Source organism: Ptychodera flava, chromosome 18 (assembly GCF_041260155.1).
Source record: "Ptychodera flava strain L36383 chromosome 18, AS_Pfla_20210202, whole genome shotgun sequence".
NCBI classification, from domain to species: domain Eukaryota; kingdom Metazoa; phylum Hemichordata; class Enteropneusta; family Ptychoderidae; genus Ptychodera; species Ptychodera flava.
In genome coordinates, this window is record NC_091945.1 from 18,959,277 (window position 1) to 18,985,485 (window position 26,209).

Consider the following 26,209-nt stretch of genomic DNA (forward strand, 5'->3'; position numbering starts at 1 on the left):
TGGTAAAATATTATTAAATTTTCTTTAGATTGGATACTTTTTCGTAACGTTTGTTTTTCAGTCTTTTCGGGCATGTTGCATGGTTGAAACTGTTTAATATCATGTCGCTGAACGGCGAGCGAAATCAGTGCGCTTACTGTCTTTGTCTTTTTCGATATCACTATTAATATGTTTAATATACTTCGACCAAATGGGGATTAGATTTTGAATACAATATTTTCCTGCTCCACAAGGAGTTAATTTATATTTAAACAATACTTTTCGCCTCATGAATTTATCCAAAAATAGCGCCATTTGGAGAGAAACTTCGCTTTGGGGGGTCATGAAAATTAGCTCGAAATTTGCAAACCAAAGGCACCTCGAGAATCAATTGAAATGAGACTCATCCCCGAAGATGAAGTACATATTAGCAACGCTCTTGTACAACGTAGTCAATAGAGCTCATCTTTGGAGCCGAAATTTTCTGTGAATGGCTGAAAGCGTTTTTTCTGGCCTATAGCTGCCATTACAGTGTGACAAAATAACTTTGAGTGTATACAGGACACTCGTCTTCAGCAGATTCCACGACCCTATGAAGTTAAGCGTTTGCATTATTATCCGGCATAAACGCGGCCTAATCTCGCTGATTATAAGCTTTAGCCTCATATTTTAATCAGCTGTAATCTTAATGACTCAACACTGCGCTGTAGCGGATTATCCTATTCCGATCCACGGGCTGGTTCCTGCTGGAGTCAGTTCGCCTTCAGAAACCGGATTTTCAGAAGCATAAGAGACATTCACTTCCTGGTGGAGGTGGGTATTATGTGACGCAGGGCTTTGGCCCTGTTTTCCTGACTGACATCCGTCATCAAGCGCGCCGGATCGGTAATCTCGATGACGACGCCGTTGTCATTGAAAGTCTGCGACTTCACACCGCAGCCTGAGAATTGGTATCGGCATTCGGTAATTGACTACATGCAGCCATTTGTTTGCCATTCAAGTCGCTGCATGTATCTTCTATTTATCCTTTCACCTTACTTATTAGTTCGAAACATCTCGGTGATTCCGTTTTCACGGAATGTCATTCTGTTTTAGTTTAACTTTCTCTTATTCGTTTAATAATACAAACTGTGTCAGCCTTGAATTGACCTGTTTCATTCCACTAGTGTCAGTATGAAGTCAGTTTATGGACTCCTCTGGTTGAAATAAATTTTGGCTAAATCATTGTTCAACGGCTACTTTCTAATTTTCATCATCGCAGCCATCATGCTGTCGACAAGACCAGTTTCTTCCAACCTTTCTTTCACCGTCGAGTTTTTTTGCGAATACAGAAAGGTTAGCTTATGTGTTGTTTCACTGAGCACGCATATAATACACATTTCTTTGTTTTCAGTTGTACAATTAGACTGTCCATTCGTATATTCCTTATAATGCAAGTTAAAAGCTGAAATTTATCCGTGTATTTCCTTTGTTAGTGCAACAACGAGAATACGCATGTTCCGTTACAGCGAAAGATAATTTTATAATAATGTGAACGGGTACATGCATACAGAGATAGACATCGATACAGTATATGCGTGCATACTACACACATATATGGATAGATAGACACACAGACGAACAGACAGACAGACAGGCTCTGACAGACAGACGAATAGATATATAGGTAGAAAGATCTATAGACAGACAGAAACATAAATAGAGACAGATACACAAACAGATAGCTAGACAGACAGACAAATAGATCGGTAAATATACATATAGATCTTGTATCTTTGCGTATGTATGTATGTATGTATGTATGTATGTATGTATGTATGTATGTATGTATGTATGTATGTATGTATTATTTATCTATCTATCTATCTATCTATCTATCTATCTATCTATCTATCTATCTATCTATCTATCTATCTATCTATCAAACAGATGGATAAATGGGTAGATAGAGGATGACAGATTGATAGATTGACCGACATGCATATGCGTTCACTCAAGCAAGCATACAATACGTTTCCCGTCTGCATACACATACAGACGTACGTCTACCCACATACATGTACGTGGCGTACCATCAAACGCAAACGCTTAACTTCATAGGGTCGTGGAATCTACTGAAGATACTTGACTGTGTATTTGCACGGTCCAGTAACATTTCATTCGTTTGTTGATATCATACACATCGCGAATGACGCAATATATATTGTTCAGTTCACGAGAATATTTTGACATGATGGTTTGATTCCAAAAGCGCTGAAATAATTATTCGTTTTCCTTTAGTCGACGCTATTGTTGATTATCTCAAATCGCCAACGCTATCGTTGAAAAACCCAGAGGCTGTAATAATTAGTTGTCACAGCTCACGTTTAGCGTGATTCACATCCCAGACGAACAGATTTAACTTCGATAATTCGATAAAAGGAGCTGGAATTACGATTTTCAATTGATTTCCCCACTATTCCTATTCTTTCAGATTCCATATCAGTCGACTAACTTTCCAAGACACAGGTATCGACTAATCGCGACTGGAAAATCACTTTCAAGAAGGATTAAGATAAAGCGAGGAGCGTTCAGATGTGCCCGCTGGTCACTCTACAATCATGTGTTGAGGTTGGTTTTAATACTCAGATGCGCATGTGCGATCAACAAGAGGAATGTGTACTTGTACAGAGCAATAGACTTGTCACTTGTTTACCTTTGCACGAACGTCCGTCGTGATATGAATTCATCGACGTATCGACGAGACCTTTTTGACGTGTCGACAGCGCTTCGCTTTCCTCGTGTGCGTCTCTGTTGCGAAAGTGTCGGCTGTATCTCCAGTTGTCCGCAGGCAGTGTCGTGTTTTTCTCTCTGAAGAACACTTCACAAATAGAAATCCGCCATATGAGAGCCTTTTGTGATTATGTTTGATACTGCTCCCCCGTAAGCCATCATCCACCATTTTGCGGAAGGCGAAACATATGTACAGTTGATTACCATATTACAGAGACACGCAATATCATTACCCAATCAATACTAACTAACTCTTGGCGCCAATAATGGCACATCTTCTCTCCCGCTCTGATTTCCGGCCGGCTTCCGAGTTATCAAACACGATTTGTCATACTTTCTCCACTCGCTACAAGGCACTAAGTTTAATAACCCAGACTTTTATTCCATAATAAAAAAGAGAAATGGAGACAAATGAGTCACAAGCTCCGTTCAAATAAGATGAAAAAATCGGCAGATGAGTGATACGACGATCCGTTTTGCCCTGTTTTGCATAACAGGTTCGTCGTTTCCTCGATAAATTACAGCAACGTCTTCGGTGGACGCACAGTAACAACTTCCCTCGAGCTGACATCAATGCAGTTAGTCTTTGTGTCGGCCATACAAGGCCGGCTGTGCAAAATTCAATCGACTCAATGCCCGTGCTCTTTCCTTGTTTGGCATTTTTTTGTGTGATCTCCAGTATTGGGAAGTATCGATGGGGAAAATTCATACGCAATTATCCCAAAGATCGGAGGGGATATTTAAAAGGAACGCCAGCACGATCGTTATGGTCTAAAGTCAATAGAAAATTGGATTAACAATAATAATGGCGGACCACCAAGGGCTTTCAAATCCACAGATACACCGGAAAAAGTGTGCGACTGTTTAAGAGAACATGTCTCATTAGCGACCGATGATGACAAGCTGCAATATCGTTTAATTGGCCTCTTGAGCTATCAGTATAACATGTCCCAAAACTCTTTGCTTCGGCGACAGGGAGATTTGTAGCAATTTTGCAATTTTAGCATACAGGCTGAAAGTTTTTTCTCTGCGCCGCTCATTTAATTCCAGATTTGAGAACGAAGGAGGATAAAGAAGCCAAATTCAGACATTATTATTATAATAATAATATTAATTACAGTTTTTTATCATGGGGGGCAAACACAGAAATCTGAAAATATACACTATTTGCAAGTTGTTTGTAACGTTAAAAGTTATTCAACATGGTCTCTTCGGAGCCCTCTTCGGCTGCATTGATCGCGTATGGCGGAGCTTGGAGTTCGGCCAGTCTCTCTGCTACCATCCGGGCTACTGCCATTTTAAAGAACTTCGTCCAAGCAGACTTTTCTGAAACATCTGAAATGGAATGGACGATAACACGTTATTTTGTTGAGATGTGTATTTATATAGATGATTCTTCTTGGTTTGACCTGCTGTAAAAAAAGTTTGGTCAATTCACGCTCACTGCATAGCGAATTGCGGCGAAAGGTTGGCATTACTATAGGTGTTTATTACCATGGCAACAGATGTCGATAATTAACTCCTCTGGAATGAAGTATGGAAATACAGTTGTAAGAAAATCAATGAAGTATTCCTGGCGGTCAGAAATGCGCATGCGTCACCAAAATAAATAAACCACATTTTCAAGATCACCGAAGTTGCAAAATTCTCTCTCTGCGGTAACGTTTCTGCCGGAGAAGGATGGATACAGGCGTTAGTTGTGAAACCCTTTCGGAAAGAAATAACAGACAAATTCCCAGTAACCCGCACTGTTTGGTTACCTAGGTCGACTAAAGTTCTCCTCATCAATTAAAGACACAGAACGGAGCAAAACACCTTGGTGCTAGGACATTTGCTTCCAAAAATAGTCGAGAATAATGGATTCTGGAATGTTTTTTCGCTGTTCTCGACACTTGATTTCATCCTGTTCCCGATCGTGAGTGTGGTTTAATTTTTTACAGTACCTTGGTGAAAGCAGGTGGGCAGCCTATTACGTCATGTGACTAAGCTCCTCAACTTCACAGGAAGCGAAGTCGGTTTTATGAATGGGAGTAATTTAAAAACCATAAATAGTCCGTATCAATTATGAAGGGCAGCGTCACAATTGACCTTTACGGTTGAGCAAATGCGCAAAGGTTAACAGGAATAAACAAATAGTTGCCAGGCGTGATTTTAGAGACTGCCGGTGGCCATTTATTTCACCTGTGCTAATATTGAAATTACACGGTGAATGTTATAAATTGCCGAGTGAAATAGTCTAATATGGTGAGACCGCGGTGTAGTATTCCTTCACTGCTGGGCAGTGCACGACCCGTTCTATTGTGAATAAGCCATTAATATTCACGAAGTGCAGATTTGCATACTTAAACGGTACTCGTCGATACGTTTTGCATAAATGAACGGTATGTGATACTTCAAGCATATTAGGTTGAAATCAAGCCAGCCGTAGAATACTCCTCAACCATAGCATGATGTATCCTGCTAATCAAAGTACAGCACGCAGTGCACTCCTTATAGGGACAAAGTCGCTCTTTTTGACCTTTTTGTGATATCAAGAAAACGTAGAATACTTGCATAACATGCATTAAGTTACTCAGGGTACAAAATGACGACTGTACATAACTATAAAAGTGTCAAACATTACCCGTTTGCTGAATGCGAACAGATTGTTTTGTTCGTGACTTCTGAACAAAATGGGGTTTTCCTTTTCCGACTTGCTTTTCTATGACTAATCAACGGTGCCGCAATTTAAGGGACAGCTACCATCCCGCTTATCTATATGAAAGGCACCGCCAATACACTGAGATTTCATTGCAAAAGCTTGCTGGCGGTCCAAAGTTTTGTAGCAGTGTATGTTCAGCCATGCATGGTGACAGTTGTGTACAGAACTTTTTTAGTATAGACTGTAAAATGTCTGGCTGCATGCGCAAGCAGGGTTGAGGTTATGCACAGTCGACCAGTATTTCAACATGTTTTAAGAAGTCAGACAACACAAACTACTTTTCATATCAAACAAAATTCATGAAAGATGGACAAAAAAGCGCAACTTTGTCCCTTTAACAAAGTACCCTAATGATATGACCCTGACTTTCAATATGACCTTTCATGCGAGGTCATAAATTTACGAAATATAGGCACTGACTGCAGATAGTTGATGCGGACATGTTTGTTTATTTGATACAAATCAAGATGAAAATATCACAAATGCTCCATACATTTTGTCATCTTTCAACGAGTATGGTTTCCCACCGATTATCACCACTATGGGTGATTCTATATTCGAATCACGTTTGTCCACCGCGTGGGAGGATTTTTAATCATAAATTTCCCGAAACGCAATACTTAAGACAAAACAAACAGCCAACGCTATTATTTTAATAACCACTAGATTTGGTTACACATATTGATTAGCACTCTCATTTGGGGCTTTCTGAATAAGATTAATCGAAATAAATTATGCGTTTCTGAAAAACATCACTTTATCGCTGGTTTAGTCTTCTTTGTCACGAAAAAAGCCCTGAAAAGCAACCAAGAACTCAAATAACATTAAAAATGTATGTGATTGGTGTCAATTAATGCTTACTACTATGTACGCACGAGGTTTTAACCTGCTCACCCCAAATTCCCTGTAAACAGGTCCACAATGGCAATTGATAACGCTGGGTTTGGGCCAAACCATGGTGGTGAAAGGGTTAAGTGTGGTACAGTATACATTTAAGGCAAACATCAGAGTTTATGTCACTTATACTTTTTTCTTTCCTTGAACAATAGAAGTGTGTACACTTTCACTGCCACTCCTTCAACATGTTACCAGCTCCTGACCAACATACAATTCATTTCGACAATAATACTAACTTGGCAAAAATACTGCCAACAAATACTGACTCTTTATTAAAGGGTCGTATGAAGACGTCATTTGGTTATATGGTGTCAAAACCAAATATAATCCGTTGGCTTATGTTCTTTGCATTACTTTTATCCATTTGCAGAGTCAATAAACGCGCTGTAGCGCCGGTTAAAACATTTGCACACAGGTCGTTCTCACCGTCTATATTTAGTTGAGGTAGGTCACCATATTTCATGTTCGAGTCGTGAAAAGTTTAAATCGCCATCTCGCAGTGACGTCATTCGTTTTACACTCAGTCTGCCGAATGACTCGGAGATATGCTCAGCCATCGTGCGTCAAACGCTTTGGCTTCCCTTGCTACATCTGATGTAAGATCTAATACAGTCGAGACACCAACTCGGATGACATAATTTCTAATGTAAGATTTAATACAGATAGTACACGTACTTGGATGACGTAATTTCTTATGTGAGATATAATACCCGTGTAGCACTGTTGCACACACTTTGATGACGCAATGATGTCTGGTATGAGTTGGAAAATAGGCGGCCCACATACAGTCCTCTTCTACGAGATATATTACCGGTAGACACATATAAGGAGAAGAAATTTATCGAGTGCGATCGACGTGCATTTCTACATACGTAGTACTCACACTCGAATGACGTAATTTCTTGTATGAGATCTAACACACGTACTGCGTAGTACAACTGCTCGAACGGCGTTTTTTATCAGACGTTGGGCAGTTTTGAAGCTCGGATGTGTATATCAGTAAGTCCGGCCGACAGAGCGACATGATCATCATTCTGTTTTCTTTTGACCACAAAATGCAAAAACATGTTCATTCTGCTTCTGATTTGGTTGATTTGAAATACAGAACGGGGAGAATCTAGCAGCACGTCTGTTGGGGTCAGAAAGGCGGGCGTGTGCTCGAATTAGCTTTCGAGATCTCACGAACTCATTCTTTTATGGTAGGTTCGATGGGTCCCTTGTGCGTTGCTAAATGAAATGTTCAAAGCGTGGGTATGCGTAATTTCATTCATTATTTTCCTCAGATATTTGCTCCTGTCTCTCTCGTGGGATCACTTCTGTCGCCAATGTCTATCATCCCATTCGTCGGTGAAGATTAAATAAAAAAACTTGTAATCATTTAAGCTAAATAATGCCTCAATATTTTGATCATATGCCTCCTCGTAGAACTTGAATTCTCCCTTTCACATCAACAGGTCGTTGTACTAATATAGACTGGAATATTTGGCAAAAGTACTTCTGTCCTAGCATGATTTTGTGCAACTTCTGGCCGAGTTTGTGAAAGAAAGCTTTAAGGTAGAACGCGCCTCGGGGACAAATATTCGGCCTCTCAAATTTTTACAATTTTTTCTGATCTATCGCTCGTCGGGGTTCGTTGTAAAGCTCTTTGAGCAAAAAAGTAGACCGGTTTAGTTTTCGAAATCTAAAATGGTATTTTTTTCTCATGGATTTAATACAGAGATGGCAGCTATCGGAATTTCAAATATCAGAAATGTTAGGTAATTTGTTTCTCTGGTACCAAACTTTGCACTGTGACCCCTGATTTTTATTCCTGACTTGGTAAGAGAATGGTTGAAAGTTCCACTGAGGATAGGTTGAGCGAAAGTTTGAGTCTTTTACTTTCGAGGCGTGCGCTACCTTAAAGGTATACTGTCACCTGTTCCAATTTTACCAGAGTTACCATGGAAAGAGAAAATCTAACCAATCACGGATTTTAAGCGGTGGCCGCTTTTTAAAAACAGCGCCCTCACATGGACATTTTGAATACCAAGGAACGCCCCTTTGACCATATATGGGCATATTTAGATTACAGGTGACTGTATACCTTTAAGTATTCCGAATACATATCGATGGAAAGGATATGGACAATGAGGCAAGTACTCTGTACAACGTTGATGAACATAACACTAAACTGTTTGTGTGCGTTGGCATGATAATATTGATTATTTCTTCTTCTTGTGTGTGGAGAGTAATTTCCCGCGTGTCTTTCTGTTTGGTAGACAACTTTACTGCTTACCCAGTTTGGCGGACTTTTGCGAATCTGTGTGCACCAATGTCAAACTTATTTGAACTTTATCGCTTCCAATACTCAAATATTTCCATCGAAAAGAAAATATTTCACTTTACTTTTCATCCTAAGGCCCCCTAATCGACACAATATCAGTTAACACAAGTTTATCTATGTGCACAAAATATCACGGTACATTCGGGCCATGTGTAAAGGCCATGCAGGGTGGTTAGGTATACAAGTGGTCAGTGACGGCAGCACGAAGGCAAACGGTGTATTTAAACCGTTCTGAAACCTAATATATATTAAATAACACAAACATAAAGTACTATCATTACATTAAAGGTATACAGTCACCTGTAGTCTAAATATGCCCATATATGGTCAAAGGGGCGTTCCTTGGTATTCAAAATACCCATGTGAGGGCGCTGTTTTTAAAAAGCGGCCACCCGCTTAAAAGCTGTGATTGGTTAGATTTTCTCTTTCCATGGTAACTGTGGCAAAATTTAAACTCTGAAGGTAATAAGCTTATACAAAGATTACAATTCAGCGAAAGAAACTGGGTGATATTGGCCTCATTACAAAAATCTGTGGCAGTGTCGCCTATCGATGAGAACAAATCAAAATGTCACTAAAAACCTTTTATCTTTCATCAAGTGTAAAACCATTCAAAAGGTAAAAAAATCAACAACGTACAAATGTTTTAAGTATAAGAGAGATGGGCTTAAAATCCCATTTTTGACCACAGTATTACAGCAACGATAACAGAAATATTAATAGTCTAAAAGTATCATATGTATCAATCTGTCTGCATCGAGGTATCCATGTCTGTGTCTGTCCCGATGGAAATTCGTTTACATCTATAAGCTGGTCCAAACAGAAATTGACATGTCCACAAAATTTGTCATAACCTGTCAAAAACAAGTTTAGTCCAAGCCTAAATTAAATGAAAAAAAAACACACTGTGAAACAAGGAGACGGATTTCATCATTCATGCCTTATTTGCAGAATCTGTCCTGTAGACACGTTTACACCACTCTAAAATGTCATTTTCTCTTCGCCGGTATTTAAAAGCGGAGTTAACTGTAATGGTTTTGCAGCTTGCCTCGCCGAGGCGTAAAGAAACGAACGGACGAAATGAATCATTTGATCTAAGGCCGCCCGATGAGGCTTTCCGAATCCACTCTAGGCTTAAGGAGTTCTCAAGAAGATGTACTATGATCTTATAAGGATTTGATCATTTCGTTGTAGGCTCTAAACAATGAGTGTTAGTTCAACAAAGTTAGTACCTTCTGAGGGTCGCCTGGCAGAAATCATCTCACAGTTGCCGACGCTTACAGATCATGCGAATACATCACAGAGGTGATGTTATGATACATCATGAAAATAATCAATTTTACTTCCATGGCCTGTGTTAATCTTTACGGCAATAATGAAACGGCGCAAAGGTAAAACGAATTCAAAGCATTGAAACTAAGTTTTAGTCCTTCGTACCACATTTAGACTCCGTTATCGTTTCCTATCTTTTATCTTTAGTGTTGGTGATATGCTTGTTGAAGAAGAGACATTGAAAGAAAATAAGAAGAAAATACGATAAAGTAGCATACATGTTGACGGACAACTTGTGACGTCATGACACAACTTACGAACAGAAAACCCCCGCAACATACCTGGACAATAAATGTTGAATGAGTGAATTCAATGGTTAAGTGTTTTACATAAATCAAACTACCCATACAATGACAGATCCCTAAAAAGTAATAGAGCGATGAAAAATATCATCAGAGTGTTGAAATATCCGAAAGTGGTTGAATCCATCGGAAAATATCACGAGGTATGAAATAAGACCCTAAACAAAAACCTCCTGGGTGCATTAAGGCAGTAAATGGGGATTTGTGGAGTTGAGTGGTGACACGGGAATAACCTGAAAATGTCAAGACCCCGCAATACACTCCCCGTGAATGTTATCTCGAGGCGGCCGCAATCTCTCAGCCTCAGTCGGTCGGGCAAACACAACCCGAGGAGATATGGGGATACTTGTGAAAATTTGATGACAGTTATTTCAGGGAGTCCAATTGAATTATATCCGATCCGCATCTGCTGATAAAATTTGTATTCCGTGCCGACATAGACCGTGATATCGCAATGCCTTGAAGGGCTTTCTTGGTTGTTTGCTACGTCGGTACACTCCGCTTTAGAACCCGATGGAAATACGTACACAACTATATATATATATATATATATATATATATATATATATATAATTATATATATATATATATATATATATATACATATTGGTTTGATTTCCTCTTCAACGCTACTGCATAAGTTGTATAACTGTAATTATATCATACCAGTATATTGATGGCGCAAATGCAGTTATCTGATTGATCGAGACGTGAAAAGAACCGTGGTATATTCGCGATATACCACGGCTGGCACACGAGCGAGCTTTCGGCAAAAGCAAACATCTTTTTCTGACGTTCCATGCCAGAATTTCAACATACTGTTATGATATAATATTAATAAATCACACTCAGCGACGGTAGACCACTCGATTTTTACAAGTTCACTTCATATATGCACTCGATTTCACTCGTGTATTATGTCGTGAACTTATCAAAATCTCGTGTATACCGTCGCTGGTTGTGCCGTTCGATGTATCAAAATCAACTGTTTCGTCACGACACAATATGTATGTTTCATATCGGGGAATTCATTTCAAACCTGTGGGCCATTAGCTCTTGCATACCGGTAAAATCAGCAATTTATACTACAGTTTGATAGACTTTGTATCTTTAGGGGCAATATACCCCCTAACGATATTAAAGTTCGGCAAAATAAAACGGTGTGATTAGTCAAGCAGAACTTTGCATGATAATCATAAGAGACATTAAACAAACTTGGTGACAATGGTGAGCCCTGAAACCTGTATTCTTAATTACACAGGCACACCTATCACCAATAGCGGTGTAATTTATGCAGGGTCACATGGACAATCTTTGTTTCAACTATTTTGTGGAGTTGACGTTCGCCATGATTGTCCGACAGAAGAGAAATTAGAGATCTTCGACGTAAACATCAGCGAAAAAGATAAAAATTTACTTAGGACCGGACCCGGCTGAGCGTCAACTGGAAACGCAGTTTCCCCTCGAGGGTTGATGTTGTCAGATTTTGCCGCAATGAGACGTAAAATCGTGAAAAAGTAAGTGGGCATAACAAAGCATTACATATTATTGTGAAGTGGGAACGCAAAAAATGAATAGAATTGACAAACTCATTGCCTTTGAAATGTGATGGGTAAAATGAAGCCTCTTGCTTGATTCTTATCACTTTCCTTATATGAGTCTATTTTTGCCTTTTTATTATGAATGAGACATTGTTCAACTTAGCTCTAAATCTCCTGGGAAATATACTCATACCCTCTTTTTTCTAAATTGACTTAACGGACGCCGACAGTATGAAATTAATAAATCAAACCTCGAAACATTCCAAACTCACATCCGATAAGAACTCAGAAGGACACGGGCTATCTTTTTATTTAACGTTATCAAGATCGAAAATGAGACATACTGATTTTTGTTCTCGTATTACGTCGAATATTCTGCGGATAATTTTGCATATTGGGATAATTAACAAGGACGTAGCTCGATTCGTTCTCAGCGACAGATGCGTCTTACAAATCCAAAATTGAATTTGAATCCGGCCATGGGATCATTAGCGCCAGTTGTAAAGAGCACCCATCCTTGAACACGTCAATATTGGGTCAATTATCTGTCAGGATCCGAAAGCTACGTTGAGAAAAATTTAATTCCTGCAAATGGCACTAAAATATTTATGTCATGTTTCTTTTTGCTGACACACTTTTTTTTTATTTATTTGCGTAATTTTGTCTTCTTTGTCATTTCCGATTGTTCAAATATCTAGTTGTAATGTACTTCTATTGTTATTTACGATGATGGTAATTTTTACTTCCGACGCATAGGGAATTGTCATAACGTTAACACTAATGCGGTACTTACCTTTCCAATACGTTATGCATTTCATGTCTCGTCATCAAAATGATAGAAACAACCTTTTCCATTTTCTGGTAATCTAATGAGGTAGACGGTTGATGTGAATTGATATGTACAAAGCCAGCAGCCCGTGCAACATATGTTAATACTTGTCCCTAGCGTCGGATTCAATTTCACAGAATATGAGCACGCCCGGACATCCTGTTGTACTGCGAAATTAAAGGCGTAATCACATACTTGCGATTGCCTATTCGCATTTCTCTGACACGTCATCTATTTCATTAACCTCTGCCATGGCGATGAATGGGCCGCCGAGAAAATTTTGAAAATTTCTAATGTCCTCTCTTCAACACTTATTGACTGTTTACATTAATGTCTATTGAACTCCATCAATGCCCGGAGAGGCAACGGTAATATAACGTAATGAGAATGTTTCTTTTTACTTCAATGCTGAATGAGTTGCGTTGCGTACTTGTCAAAGTGATTACGTTTACAAGATCATACGCTTCAATAATTTCTTCTATGAAAATACATCCTCTGACTCTATGCTGCGTCTCCCTTCTCTGACTGTAGCGTGAACAAATGCATTGATACAGACACAAATAAATAAATAAATAAATAATAAATAAATAAATAAATAAATAAATAAATAAATAAATAAACAAGTAAGCATCATATATTCGCTACACGTACACGTATTCAATCTCCTTTCTCCATGTTACACACAAACACACACCACACAACACACACACACCACACACATATATATATATATATATATAATATATATATATATCGAATATATATATATCGAATATTTATATTATATTATATATATTATATATATATATATATATAATATATATATATATATATATATATATATATATATATATATCGAAGTATACAGATGTCCTCTTTGGAAATTACAGTGCTCGATGCAGAGCATTATAAATAATAACACAAATTACTTCAAGTACACAGTAATAATATCTGTTACTTGAGTTTCATGAATCCTTCTTTCTGAGGATTCATGAAAGTTAAGTAACAGATATTCTTACTATATATATATATATATAATATATATATATATATATATATATATATATATATATATATATATATATATATATATATATATATAATTATATCAAATTATATGTACCGATAGAATGTTTCGAAAACTTCATTGTGAGGACAAAGCATGATAAGAAGTGTGAATTACAAACTGTGTCTGTTTCATTGCAATTAAGATGTAAAAGTAACGAGTTTGACGTCGTTTTTATGTTTACAGAAATGCCAATAAAGTCTTCGATAAGAACTATTTTATTGTTCCACAGCATAAGACACACATTAGAGTGGCATTTTAATTTATGTACGATCTTTCATGAGGATTTCAACAGACCACCTGGTGGAGTCGACTTAATCGAGGGGACCGGATCTTCCGCCTATGCCTAACGCCTATCGATTGAATATATCTTAATGTATTTAGTCCTTCAGTAGGCGCATGGAAACAAGAATTGCTGGCCTGTGGTCAAGTAAACACAGTGTTTGAACGATTTCCGCCAAACAACCGTGCTGAATGACAATTTTTTCCCGAGGCCAACACCAAACATACAACTTGTTACGCGAGCGTCGCCCAGGGCAATCGTAATATCGACGAGAAGATCATGGATACATGAATTCGACTGCAAGTGTATACAGGATAATGCATCCTACTGGCCAACACTTGCTCTGTTGCCTATCGTTAACCACGTGACGTCATGAAATGGAAGTGAGAATGGCAAGCTTCGCGAGAGTTTCAGCGATCAGGATTTTCCTCAAATAGCCTTACACTCTCTTGTTAGCACACATTAACAATATATCTGTGAAATTATATCCGTTCAAACTATCTGTTTAGACATACCAAGCACTCTCCCCGCGATAGCTACAAAAAACTTCCTTAGCAAACTAATGATGGGTATACTGTTTTAGTCAGGATCTGGTATTCTAAAAATATTAACCTTAGTAGAATTAAAGTTGACCAAACTTAAAGAATTTTAGCATTTTGGCAAGACCTGGAACGATATTAACAATATCAATACACACATTTCCATTACTGGATTACATTGACAAATAACGTACGTTTCTGACGCTAACTCTGTCTGTTAACTCGATTGGATGTTTGTTTGTTGAAGAATTGTCATATACCTCCATCAATTAATGGGCTGACAGCATAACGGCTACATCCGGGTATAAGTAATCACGGATTTCCTCTGTTGTGTAATTTAAACGTGATTTAAAAAGCAATTAACACAAAACGATTATCCAGTACATTTGACAATGAAGTCGCTAATAATTAATGGGCCATTACCACGGTGCCGTTTTTTACTGACGGACTTTCCTTACATCCCGGACAGGGAATGACCTATTTCAAACAAAATGTTGATCCGTTATGTGATGAGGGACTGACCCCTGCATTGTTTAATTTCTTTCCCGGGAAAGCTTAAGACCACGGAAACCGCATAGGACAAACAAACACGTTGTGGCAAACAAACGATAAAAACCCTTTTCAAAGACCGGCTTTCCAGTCTCTTTTGAAAACACAGAATCCTTTTCAAATGCCGTTCTCGTGATACGAAACTTATATCTTCACATTGGGAAAGCGTGTTTGGTACTGTTATGCTAATCTTGAATCGGTTTCTATGACGTGATTTTTTTTACTGAGTAAACGGAATCACTATAAGAAATAGTTGGCAAATAAGGACTGGAATACAAAACTGATCAGGAAAATCGCAGACGTACTTTGGAATACGTTACGACAGTTGCTTGTAATGCAAATTTTGATACAGGAAGGTTAATATTTATTCTCCTAGGGGGTTCAAATTCCCGACACGTGATTCTTAGTTAAACAATGGCAGTGAAATGTATGAGGCTAAACATATACTTTAGTTTCCCAACATCCTGACTTTCAAAAACATGGACACTGGAGCTGTCATGTTCGGTATTTCATATGGAATTATATATTATGAAGTCAGGAAGAAACTGCTTTTTATCCTGGAACTTAAGTGCAACTTAATTTGCTTACGTACTAATATCTGAAAGTCAGAATTAATGGACATTTTAGACATTGAAATTGGTTTCATCCAGAGAGTGAATTTATCCTTCCCCTGATTTAAATGCTTCATTTAATTAATAATCATCTCATGGATCCCGCTCCCAACCCCGTCTCTCTCTCTCTCTCTCTCTCTCTCTCTCTCTCTCTCTCTCTCTCTCTCTCTCACGTTGAAAAGTTGATTGTGCTGATGAAAATAAAATTAATATTCGAAATAATATCAAAATGTCGGTTTTTTGCGGCTGAAGTGTGATGTTTTTTAAATAGGGTTTGTAGGTTGGCACGAACAGACGATGTAGGCCATGTCTCCCTTTCGGACACGTGATGAAGTGAGTCGCTGCATTCCTTGGACGTTACTTGAAAACATTGTTTTCCTGTCCACTTTTAGTATAGTCATATCAAAAGGTACGAACATAACAGGCATCTGCGGCTAATGCTACCAACAAACGAGGATTGTCTGAAGCTGTAGGTAACACTCGGCTTTGCACACAGTTCGATTTGAAGTAAATGGAAAGGGACTTGTTAGGAGTCGACTTTATTACTCGACGGTTAGCTTTGTAAGGAGATTGTTTACAAAACAATGTGTACGTAATATCACCCTATAAAACTAAATAAATAAATAAATAAATAAATAAATAAATAATAAAGCACTTGAGAAAAACTCACCGTTTTGTAATTTATGATACGGTTATATGTGGCGGCCGTTTGAACATATACTCAAAATTCTTTTAACAGTATGCCTTTTTAACGGAAGAGGTAATTTTTAGTATATGAAGGATTTTGTCTTTGCTTTCAATTCTCAGAATATACCTACTGTTTATAGCAATGGCAATTTTTAGTCTTTATGCAAGGTGGTTGCACTATCTTCACAAGTTTCCCTGCCTAAGCTCTCCACAGTGGAAATACTTGTTGCCAGCCTCGATCTCATGGCGTCATCGAGTCACGCGTGATTTCCGACTTTTCTAATCTCACGAGATTAGCGTGTTAATGGCAGAGATTTGATCAGTTGATATGATCTGGGATAGCTTGATAGTTGAAGATACAGAAAACGTCCATATTTCATAGTTTTTGCTCGAAAAAAGGTTCTTTAAATGATGACTTGGTCGGGACTGTTTTAGTCAATGATTTTTATGCATCTTCCTTTCACAAATTATGTTTTCCCATATACTCTTGTGACACTTAACCCTTTTAGTGCCAAAGTCAATTTTCGTGTACTGTATAAAATTTAACTTCTTTTAAAATCCTGACAATTTTTTCATTTTTTTTCCAAACCTTTGTGCAAAAATTGTTGTCAATGAAGAGTAATGATAATGTAGTCCAAAATTATCAAAAAAGTACAGAAAAAAATCATAAAAATAGGTAAAATGTTGCACTAGAATTTTGGTGACAAAAATTACTGCACTGAAAGGGTTAAATCAAGACATTACCTTTTCTATACTCTTGCTTTATTGGAAACGGTTTGATAATATCCCATGATGCGTAACGGCTATATGGGAATTATCTGTTTGTCCTTAAGATTTTCTAGTTTCCTTCGAGACACTTTACAAAAAACTAGAAAATCATTTCTATATATCTAGCCCTTGCGATTTTCACGCAAATGGTACTTGGGAACAAATGCGAATTTAATCTTACAACCCGGCCTCGAGGTTGAAGAGTAAAGTTAGCTAGTAAATATACCTACAATAATTTGAAGTAAAACTTTTCGGCAGTAACATACCATTATATCTATCCCTAAACTCTGAGGGCTACTTCGAGCCGAAAGTGAATTTGGCTTATCTTTCGATGGGAGAAAATGGGCGATTCCTAGAAAACTGAAAAAATATTCAGTTATATTTTCATAGATGTTTATTAGAAAATGGTTTAAAGTTTGCAATATATGATGAAAAGTGGTGAACCGAGCACATTTCTTGAACTTTTAAGGTTGTAATTCATCTGCTCGTTGATATGGTATAACTCTAAAGTTTGTATTCGCATAATCAGTTGACACCCGAATGTTGTAGCAAGAATATAAAACAGGTGTCACATTGGAATATAACGAACGTGACAACTATCGACGATTGGTAAACCTGAGTGGCAACGGGCCCGGGGGCCAAGATTTAAACCGCAGATCCGGCTTGCCCGTCTACTTAGGATAAATCGAATTTCATGTGTGACGAAACTGCCCTTGAACTCCTGTATTCAGACGGCTGGTAATTACATGCACATCAAACAACAATGAGCAACTCCGTTAGACGACACTTTTGGAATTTTATTCGATCGTTTTTTTACAGAGTAATAGAGGAGGTAGTTAGAATGCCAGCACAAAATCATTAGAGGGAGGTGACAGATGGGCCAGATATAAGTGTCTCTGCATAGTAACATACATCCGAAAAACAGGCCGAGGAAGCAGTCAATATCTTAACTTCACAGATGAAACATAAAGAATGAAGGCATTTCATGTTTGAATTTGGAAATTTGAGTAAAGAAAAGTTAGGGTCGTTATATTTTCAAAAGGGTACTGTGTTCATGGTCATCGGGAACATGTTTTCTATAGGTATTGTATATTCATGTGTTCGAGATGAATTCATAATTGAATATACCGTGAGCAATTAGCAGACAAAACAGTTGTGACTTAAAGGACAGTCAATTCCCTGGAGGACGAAAATGCACGGGAAGAAGTGATGCTCAATGTTGCGAAAGGAATGCGCCCATTCATGCGCATATGATGACAATGGAGAACTTGTCTGAAGGTTTACCAGTCACATTCCAAATACACCATGCTCGTGCTCGGGTTGTCACATGACGTCATGGTCGAGCAGACTATCAAAAATCTTGAACATTACGAATTCATAGAAAGCTATTAATTTGATTTCAAGCTGATTAAGATGTCTTCAGACACTTTATTTTCATGAACACTTCATGAATACGACGGTGGTTGAGAAAGCGGCTATATCAATTTTGAAATATATGTTTCCAGTATTCATCTGCAAAAATAGTATAATTATTTAGAAAACACATAGTCAGTACTTTCTGGTCTTTGTGTACTGAGTAACAGCTGTTTAAGTTATTTTCAAATTTTTCGCTTGCATTGTGAACTTTATTATCACAGTTGACCAGAATTAAGGGATGATTAATTTCATTTTTTTGTTCTGCAAACAGATATATTATCTTTCTTTCCCCGCTCCTCAAGTATATTGAAATACAAAGTCGTTAGCCTTGTTAAAGCAATGAATTGTGCACAGTGTGCATTGATATTGCCGACAAATGATTTCTGGTACAGACTAGAATTCAATTGTCGACAATAACATCGAAAATCACGCACCTGCACGTCGTGTCTTCAAGTTGAACACAAGGGATGTTAACATGCTTTTTAGAGTGAAATAATAGACCCTGCCTAGTGGGGAGAACAAATGTACTTGAAAATACATCAACAGTCACAGCTAATGGAGCTTTAGTATTACATTCTGAAATGTTGAGAGTCTGTAAACACAGAAAAAAAATACGACGAGTATCGCTTGGGTGGTTAGTCTAACTTTGTTCGACTTTCAGACTCACATAACTCTGCCTGCTTACGGACAAATACTATTTCATCGATAGCCTGCCTTGGCAATTTCATACTCATCGTGGACTCAACCAATCGCTTTAAAAACGTCAGAATCGTCACAGGAATAAATCTTCAGGATTTATTTGAGGATTAACGGCAGATTTTGTCATATTCCTATCACCCAGTCTATGCATATATACAACCTATTATGTCTCTTTCCATCTATAACACCATCGGCAAATTCTGTGAAGACATTAAGCTTGCGTTTCCAAATCTGTGTTTTGATCTTCCGAATTGGGTGCTCATCGCCCTCACTGAGTCGTGAAAGCCAAGATAGGTCACGTGACGGATAGTACAAGCTTACGTAAGGCTCGAAGGATTTACTCAAGAATGATTCACTCTGTTGGTATACCCCAGTGGTTCAATATTTTACTTAAAAGATTGACTCAATATGAATAGACTGGTAACAGGGTCATTCAAAATGAGGAAGTGTTGTTGATATTACTTTTCCATTGCGCGATATATTGTCGACATTAATTACACCAATTCCCCTAATGAAAAATGAAGGGATGTATGAAATGACGAAAATTTACTGTATAGGAAGGTGAACATTGCCGGTCGCAAGTTGTGTGAGAAGCTGTGCAAAAATCTGTAAACAATATCGACGGTATTGTTCGTTCTTTATGTTCATTTCGGTGACAAAGCACGGACAATCCAAAATGCATAGTGTTTTATCGTCTCACGTCCCAGGACGTAAAAATACAAATGGAGTTACAGCCATTCGTGTTTTACGAAGACCTAATGGTTTTTTTGAAATATGAAGCATTACATTTGTCATTGCATGATGAATTGACCCGGGTTTACTCAGCTGAGACCGATGATGGCGCCTGTGTCCGCGACTATACGTGTTCGCCCGACCAAAGTCTCCGTATGCTCCGTATTGACTGCAGAGCACCTCGGACATGAACGATTGCCTTTGTCTGTGATGTTGTTATGACAACTGGAGGATATCACAGTATTGATTTGTCCAACACTTTCTCGCTGTATTAAAAATAGAAAAGCGAATATGTATCTGTTCATGGTGTGATATATTTATTAAGGAATCTCGACACACTCTGTTAAAATGAAGAGAGCCTTGGTTGAAATGCCAGGAAACTCTATATCTAAAGATTGATGAATTCCACCGCAGTGTCCATTTATTCTCGGTAGAGTGGTATTTGTATTTCACATACATGAATAAATGAGTCAGTACAGAGAACACTCAGCTCTGTAAATCAAATTTATGGCAGTGAAATTATAAGGCTCTAGACACAGAGACGTTGACGATTTTCTTGTATATTGCTTTTGAACTCTGACCAAGTTATAAATGAACGACAAGTGTCACAGTGTGTAATGCCATGCTCAAGATCGAAGAAAGTACATGTACTGGGGCCATCGACTCGAGATGTTAAACACTCAATCAAGAGTAACTTAGTACACTTAAGTGGTTGAAGTCGATCCAAATTCTTTAAAAGAATTCTCGTTGACTGTTTGTTGGCTGTGTGTACCATTTGGGAGAGGGGACGTATCTGGATCGACTGTGTCCCACTGGACTGGCCGGAAAGTTAATGAATTCAAATGTAGTTCGGAAGGCTTCAATGTTGGTTATCTTGCTTCGCCTGTCACGTGATGTAAAATGCCGCAAATTACGTCGTGTCTTGCCACGTGTGATTAGATCAGACGACAAATGAGTGTTTAATTGTTGACCTTTGCTCTGGAGTCGTACGCTAAGATACAAAATTGACTGCTATCATAAGGCCTAATATAAACCCAAAAGTATACCTACATTTACGATAGTGAGGCTGTACATGCACACTAGTCTTCATTTTTATAACATTTAAATCAAGTTGAAGAAATTAAAATTCCTAAAGGCATTTCGAAACCTCTCTAAAACTACATTAGCACCTGATTATTTTCAGTTTTTACCTAGGCAGGCAGCAAAATGATATTAAAAATCGTGTACTGTATTGTTTCGTTGAATTGAAATTTGATTAATACTCTCACGGGAATTACTTATCGGCCGCGCAGACTTATTATACAGCTGCAGTAACATCAATTTTTACGTCATTGCGTCAGTGGTATACGATTGTAAATGTCTCGTAAAATAGTTAAATCAGCTTTCACATGTGAAATCAATGTCTTTTTCAAGAATAAAACAATGTAAATGGAAATATATGAGTGCGTGTTTCTGAGCGCGCCAGCGTGCCAGTGCGCGCGTGTTTCTTTGATATTTCGGCCAGCGGACTATGTGATTTATTTACGGTAGTCCTAGACACTCGTGCGTGTCGACCCAATTGGAGAAAGCGCTGTTTGCCTATGAACATGTACAATCGTGTCGATATCGATAAGACACGAGTAGAATTTATTCAGGGAAAAAAAGAAAAATACCCTGATGGGGTCAAACAATATTGACTAGTCCTCGCTGCTGTTACTTTTTATAGAATTTGATTTTAGTTTTGAAAACGTGTCAGCAAGAAGTGCAAATATTTCCGCATAATATTCCCGCAATTTTTTTTAAGCAATGATCATGCCCCTGTGAGTGGATTGGTTGAAAACCATGTCTGATGTATGTTTCTACCAATATTACATCCTTTAAGCGATTAATCATTCGATGGCATTATTAAGGAAATTTACTGAATCATGAAAATGGAAAAAAACCAAAAAGCAAAAATCATAAAAAACAAAAAAAACTGTTCTCTATTCTCTTGCAGTTGTCGAATCAGGAAGTACCAGTTTGTTCAAGTAAGTCAGAAATTCACCCACTGGTAGTGTATCCTCGTCAAGAAATCACTTGGAATAGTGGTGTTGGTTTCCCGCTCAGGCTCAGACAGATTTCTCTGTCCAGATCTTGAAACCGCTTACCTGTCTTTTCTGCAGGTGCTCGTTTGTATCCAGGTTTCCTACCGCAGTATTCTGACCAGAAATCAAGGCAGGGGAGTCCGCAGTGTGAAACAGCCACCAGGGACAGAAGCAGGAATACAAGAAAGACAGCTTTACTCTCCATTGCGAAGTTTTGAATAATTGCACGCTTATTGGCCCGTCTAAAAGGCAATCTGAAAAAGAGCGCTGATGTTAATAGCATTCATTAAAAATCAATAACGTGTGATATTATGGTGTTAATCCTTGTTACAATTCTGGTTTGTTGAGTGGCTATGTCAACTTCACAGCGCGAAAACTCATCCACAGCCAATCAATTTCGCGTCGACATTTATTAGCGCGATACAAATACCGTTGTCCGTAAGGCGCGTCCCGCCAAAGCGTGACGAAATCTGCATCTGTCGTCCGCGTCAAGCTGTAGGATGGGTACCGAGAGAAACTTATCAATTGTCTTGGCGTGTGCCGACCGGCGTAGTTCTTTCAGCAGAGGCATCGAATTGTTGCCGGTGGAATGAAGTAACTGAGAAATGTTCCCAACAACTTCCACAACCCGGAAAACGAGACACTAATGAAATATCTACATGAAATGGAGAACGTGTACAATGCGCAATATCCCAGGCACTATACGACACGTTAGCCATGAGAGGCGGTGTTGCACCACAAAGTGCATTCATTAAACCAAAGTCGGATAAACGTGATGTCTCTGAATGACTTAAGGAAATCTGTCTCCTGTCACGAGATGTGAAAAGTACCGAAAATTGCTTCCAGAGTGTGTTTTCTTCTGACAGTGCAAGAGAAAAATGATATCATAATCCTGCTTACCGTTTTTCTCTGAAAGGTGTTGTTCAAGGTACTCTACTCGGCTCGGTCCTTGCCCGTTGAGCTGTGCTTGGTCCACTATACTAAGCCGGGTTGTTTTAGCGAAGACCCTCTAGCTACCTATGCCTTATATATGCGCAGAGCAGAGGTATGGCAAAGAGACACACTTTAACGATGCGTGGGAAAAAAGTCCTGTTTCCGTTAACATGTTTGTGCTGTGTGCCAGTGCTAAGCTCGATCCCTATTGGTTGAGACGACCCGTCTCTCGCCTCGCTCTCGAGTATCGGTTAATTGGCTTCAAGCTGTAATAGACCGGCCAAACGCCTAGGAGATGTACTGATTGTGTACCCTTGCCCACTCACATTATGATGTAAACGATAGTTGTCTTCCTGTCTCCGGTTTCAGATCCGATAGAAATCTCAATATAATGGAGGGACGCGGCATTTTGCATAAATGCCAGTGTTTAAAAAAGTTATATTCGCAGTACACAATCTCATATTTTAACGCAATTCGAAATGGAATCAGTCGCTGTTGAGGCGGCTAAATTTTCGGAAATATAAGTGGAAATGAATGAAAAATGAAGTGAAGAAATTTAATTTTTATTTTTAAATAAGATTTGGTCTCCAAACTTGTCTGAGCACGATAAACAAATAAACAGGGGCTCGGACTCTAGCAAATAACGTCCGTTAGAATTAAATATTCACGAAACGGTTACCCGCTGCATTGATCTGCAAAGAATTTCCAGGAGCACTGTCGATATTAAACATGGTATACCTGACTGCCGCTCCAAGTGCAATCACAGAATTCAATAACATCTTGTACAAACGTCTTCAGGGAGATTCTAAGAAACCAGTACGGAATGCAGAGTGCTACCCGGGTGCTGTATCTCTGGCACGATGCAAGTTGCGGTATTTCCCGAGAAAAGATAAGGAGATCTTAGGAATTTTAATGTTACTATGAGTCTATCGTTTTCCATCATAACAAAATATCGGATTTCAGATTTGGTCTAGGAACATATCAAAACTCCAAATGACAAGCGCCCTTCATTTCTCGAGGACTTTCGTTTTCACTCTAGCCCGCTGAAGATCAATCTGGTGCAGAAGCTCAAAAAAATATGGCGTTTGCAAAATTTATGACGCAGATGTTCAACTGAAGGAAGATCCCATTATAACATTTGGCAGTAATGATTGATAATGCGGTGGATTTCTTTAAAAAAGGCTCGTTAAAATAGAAGTCAATGTCGCACTGTTCACCAGTGTTGGACACAAGACGTTGAAGTGAGTGTTCGGAGAATGTGCGCTCACGTAAGAAACTGACGAACATCCCCCTGCTGCTGCCATGGTGACAGTGCTTGAGAAATTTCTGACACTAAGTAAAGCACATTAAATGTATCATAATTGGGTCTCTTATGTATTACCATCACAGGAATTAAACGCGCAAATAGATCAAGCATATCGCATATCTTTGATCAACATTATAATTCTACTAAGATGAACCATTTAAGTGTGATCCTAATATGGTCATGTAGTTACGCTGCTCTTGGGACGAAAATGAATCAAAAACCATACAGATGAAAATCTGCTATCGCAATAGTATCTACTTCCTGCGGCTACAATGGCACTGCAAAATAGTATTGCCAATTTATTCTCGGGATATTCCTTTATCACATTCATACATTTGCTTCAACCTAAGATAGTATTTAAATTCGTGTTTGTCCGATTTGAAGCTCTTTTCTGACTACCCATACCGACTTTTGTGAGTAAGATAAAAATTATAAGATATTTGTCATCTATGATGAAAATTATTGACTTGGTCACTAGAAAACGCTCTCTTCGGTAATGAGACAATAAAGGCGCAACTTCGGTATTTTATATTTCTGCATTTTCCGACTTCGTCCGATTTTGGTCGCTATGAGTCCCGTGTGGGCAAGAGGAACTGTATGTAAGCTAATGACAAAACGCATTGCGAATTCTGAATTTTTTGTAAAGTATGAAATAATTGTGTTTTTTTTCGTACAGGGAAATATCAGTTACGATCTTGACATTGTGAGCGTCAGACTGTCACGAAGGCAATTTATCTCACACAAAGGATAACGCTTTTGGAGGCCATTGTGATCGTCGGAATCCGACTGAGTGAGTAACACTGCAATATGAACCAATGCGATATCTGTGGAGAACCTGACTGCTGAAACATCAGCATACCCCGAATAACGAAGAACAATGCCTCGAGGTGCGTAAATCACCGACCTTTCAATGAAGTAGCCTGTTAATATCGCAATGAAGTTAGAAGCATCAAGGCCTACGCGAACTCTAATTACTAACGGACTCCCGATGAACTCTAAATGCGATCTTTCAATGAACACTGGTTCGCGTACTACGACATTTAAATGTTTTTTATAGTGTATAATTTTGGAGTCGATGGTTTGATCTTTTTAAAAGCTGAAATATTTAGTATAGAGATTAATGATATGCAAGGTAAGAATTATTACGGAATAATTAGAATTCTATGACGAATTGTCTGTCTTCTGGTTAAATTTACATCAAATCAAGGAAGTGTTGTTATGCTGTCCGTTTTAGACTTCCTTTGATCATACAGAGGGCGTACAAGCATTAATCGCTAACAAAACAACTGAGAAATTCATCTATAATCCTTCACGGTATGGATTTACACGATTGATTGAGAGTATGAATGTAATAAGGCCTCCAGTGTAAATGAGTGGTTGTGTGTGTTGTGTAATCCTAACTTCCATTTTATATAACCCTGGTGTCATGTGGTACTGCGAGCAGAAATTAACCTCCGATTTATGTTAACAACTACTACAGTATCATTATCCGTTAATGTAACTTATTTATTTCTGAGATATTCTAAGAGTTGAATCGCGCCTCAGTAATTTATACACTGCCTGTGTAAAAAATACTTGAAGAAGAGTAAAATATCTTGTTTTATTTTTGTTTATGTAGAAGCCGAATTTTAAAGAGATTTTAAGAGTTTTTTGTGTAGTGACGATGAGTATAGGTGACTTTTTATGTACGAAGTTATGGGAAAACTTCATGTGGTAGAGATGGTTTTATACGAGTTCTCATGACGATGCATTTGTTGGCGCAACGGTTTAATGAAGCTTGGACATTCTTGATTTGAGCTTTATTTATACAGGAAATGAATGAATATTAAGGTGGAGCAGCACGTTGCATAAAGATTGTGATTCAAGTTGCCTAATCTTTTA

General features: G+C 38.3%; 1 long non-coding RNA gene across 1 annotated transcript; it reads right to left on the reverse strand.

Annotated features, from left to right (window-relative positions):
* Positions 1–3,108: 3,108 nt before the first annotated feature.
* LOC139117073 (uncharacterized) lies at positions 3,109–23,153 on the reverse strand. The gene is made up of 3 exons (XR_011548451.1): positions 22,990–23,153; positions 22,153–22,343; positions 3,109–4,086 (listed from the first exon to the last, which is right to left on the reverse strand). It is a non-coding gene; the product is annotated as an uncharacterized lncRNA (long non-coding RNA).
* Between the last annotated feature and the right edge of the window lie 3,056 nt (positions 23,154–26,209).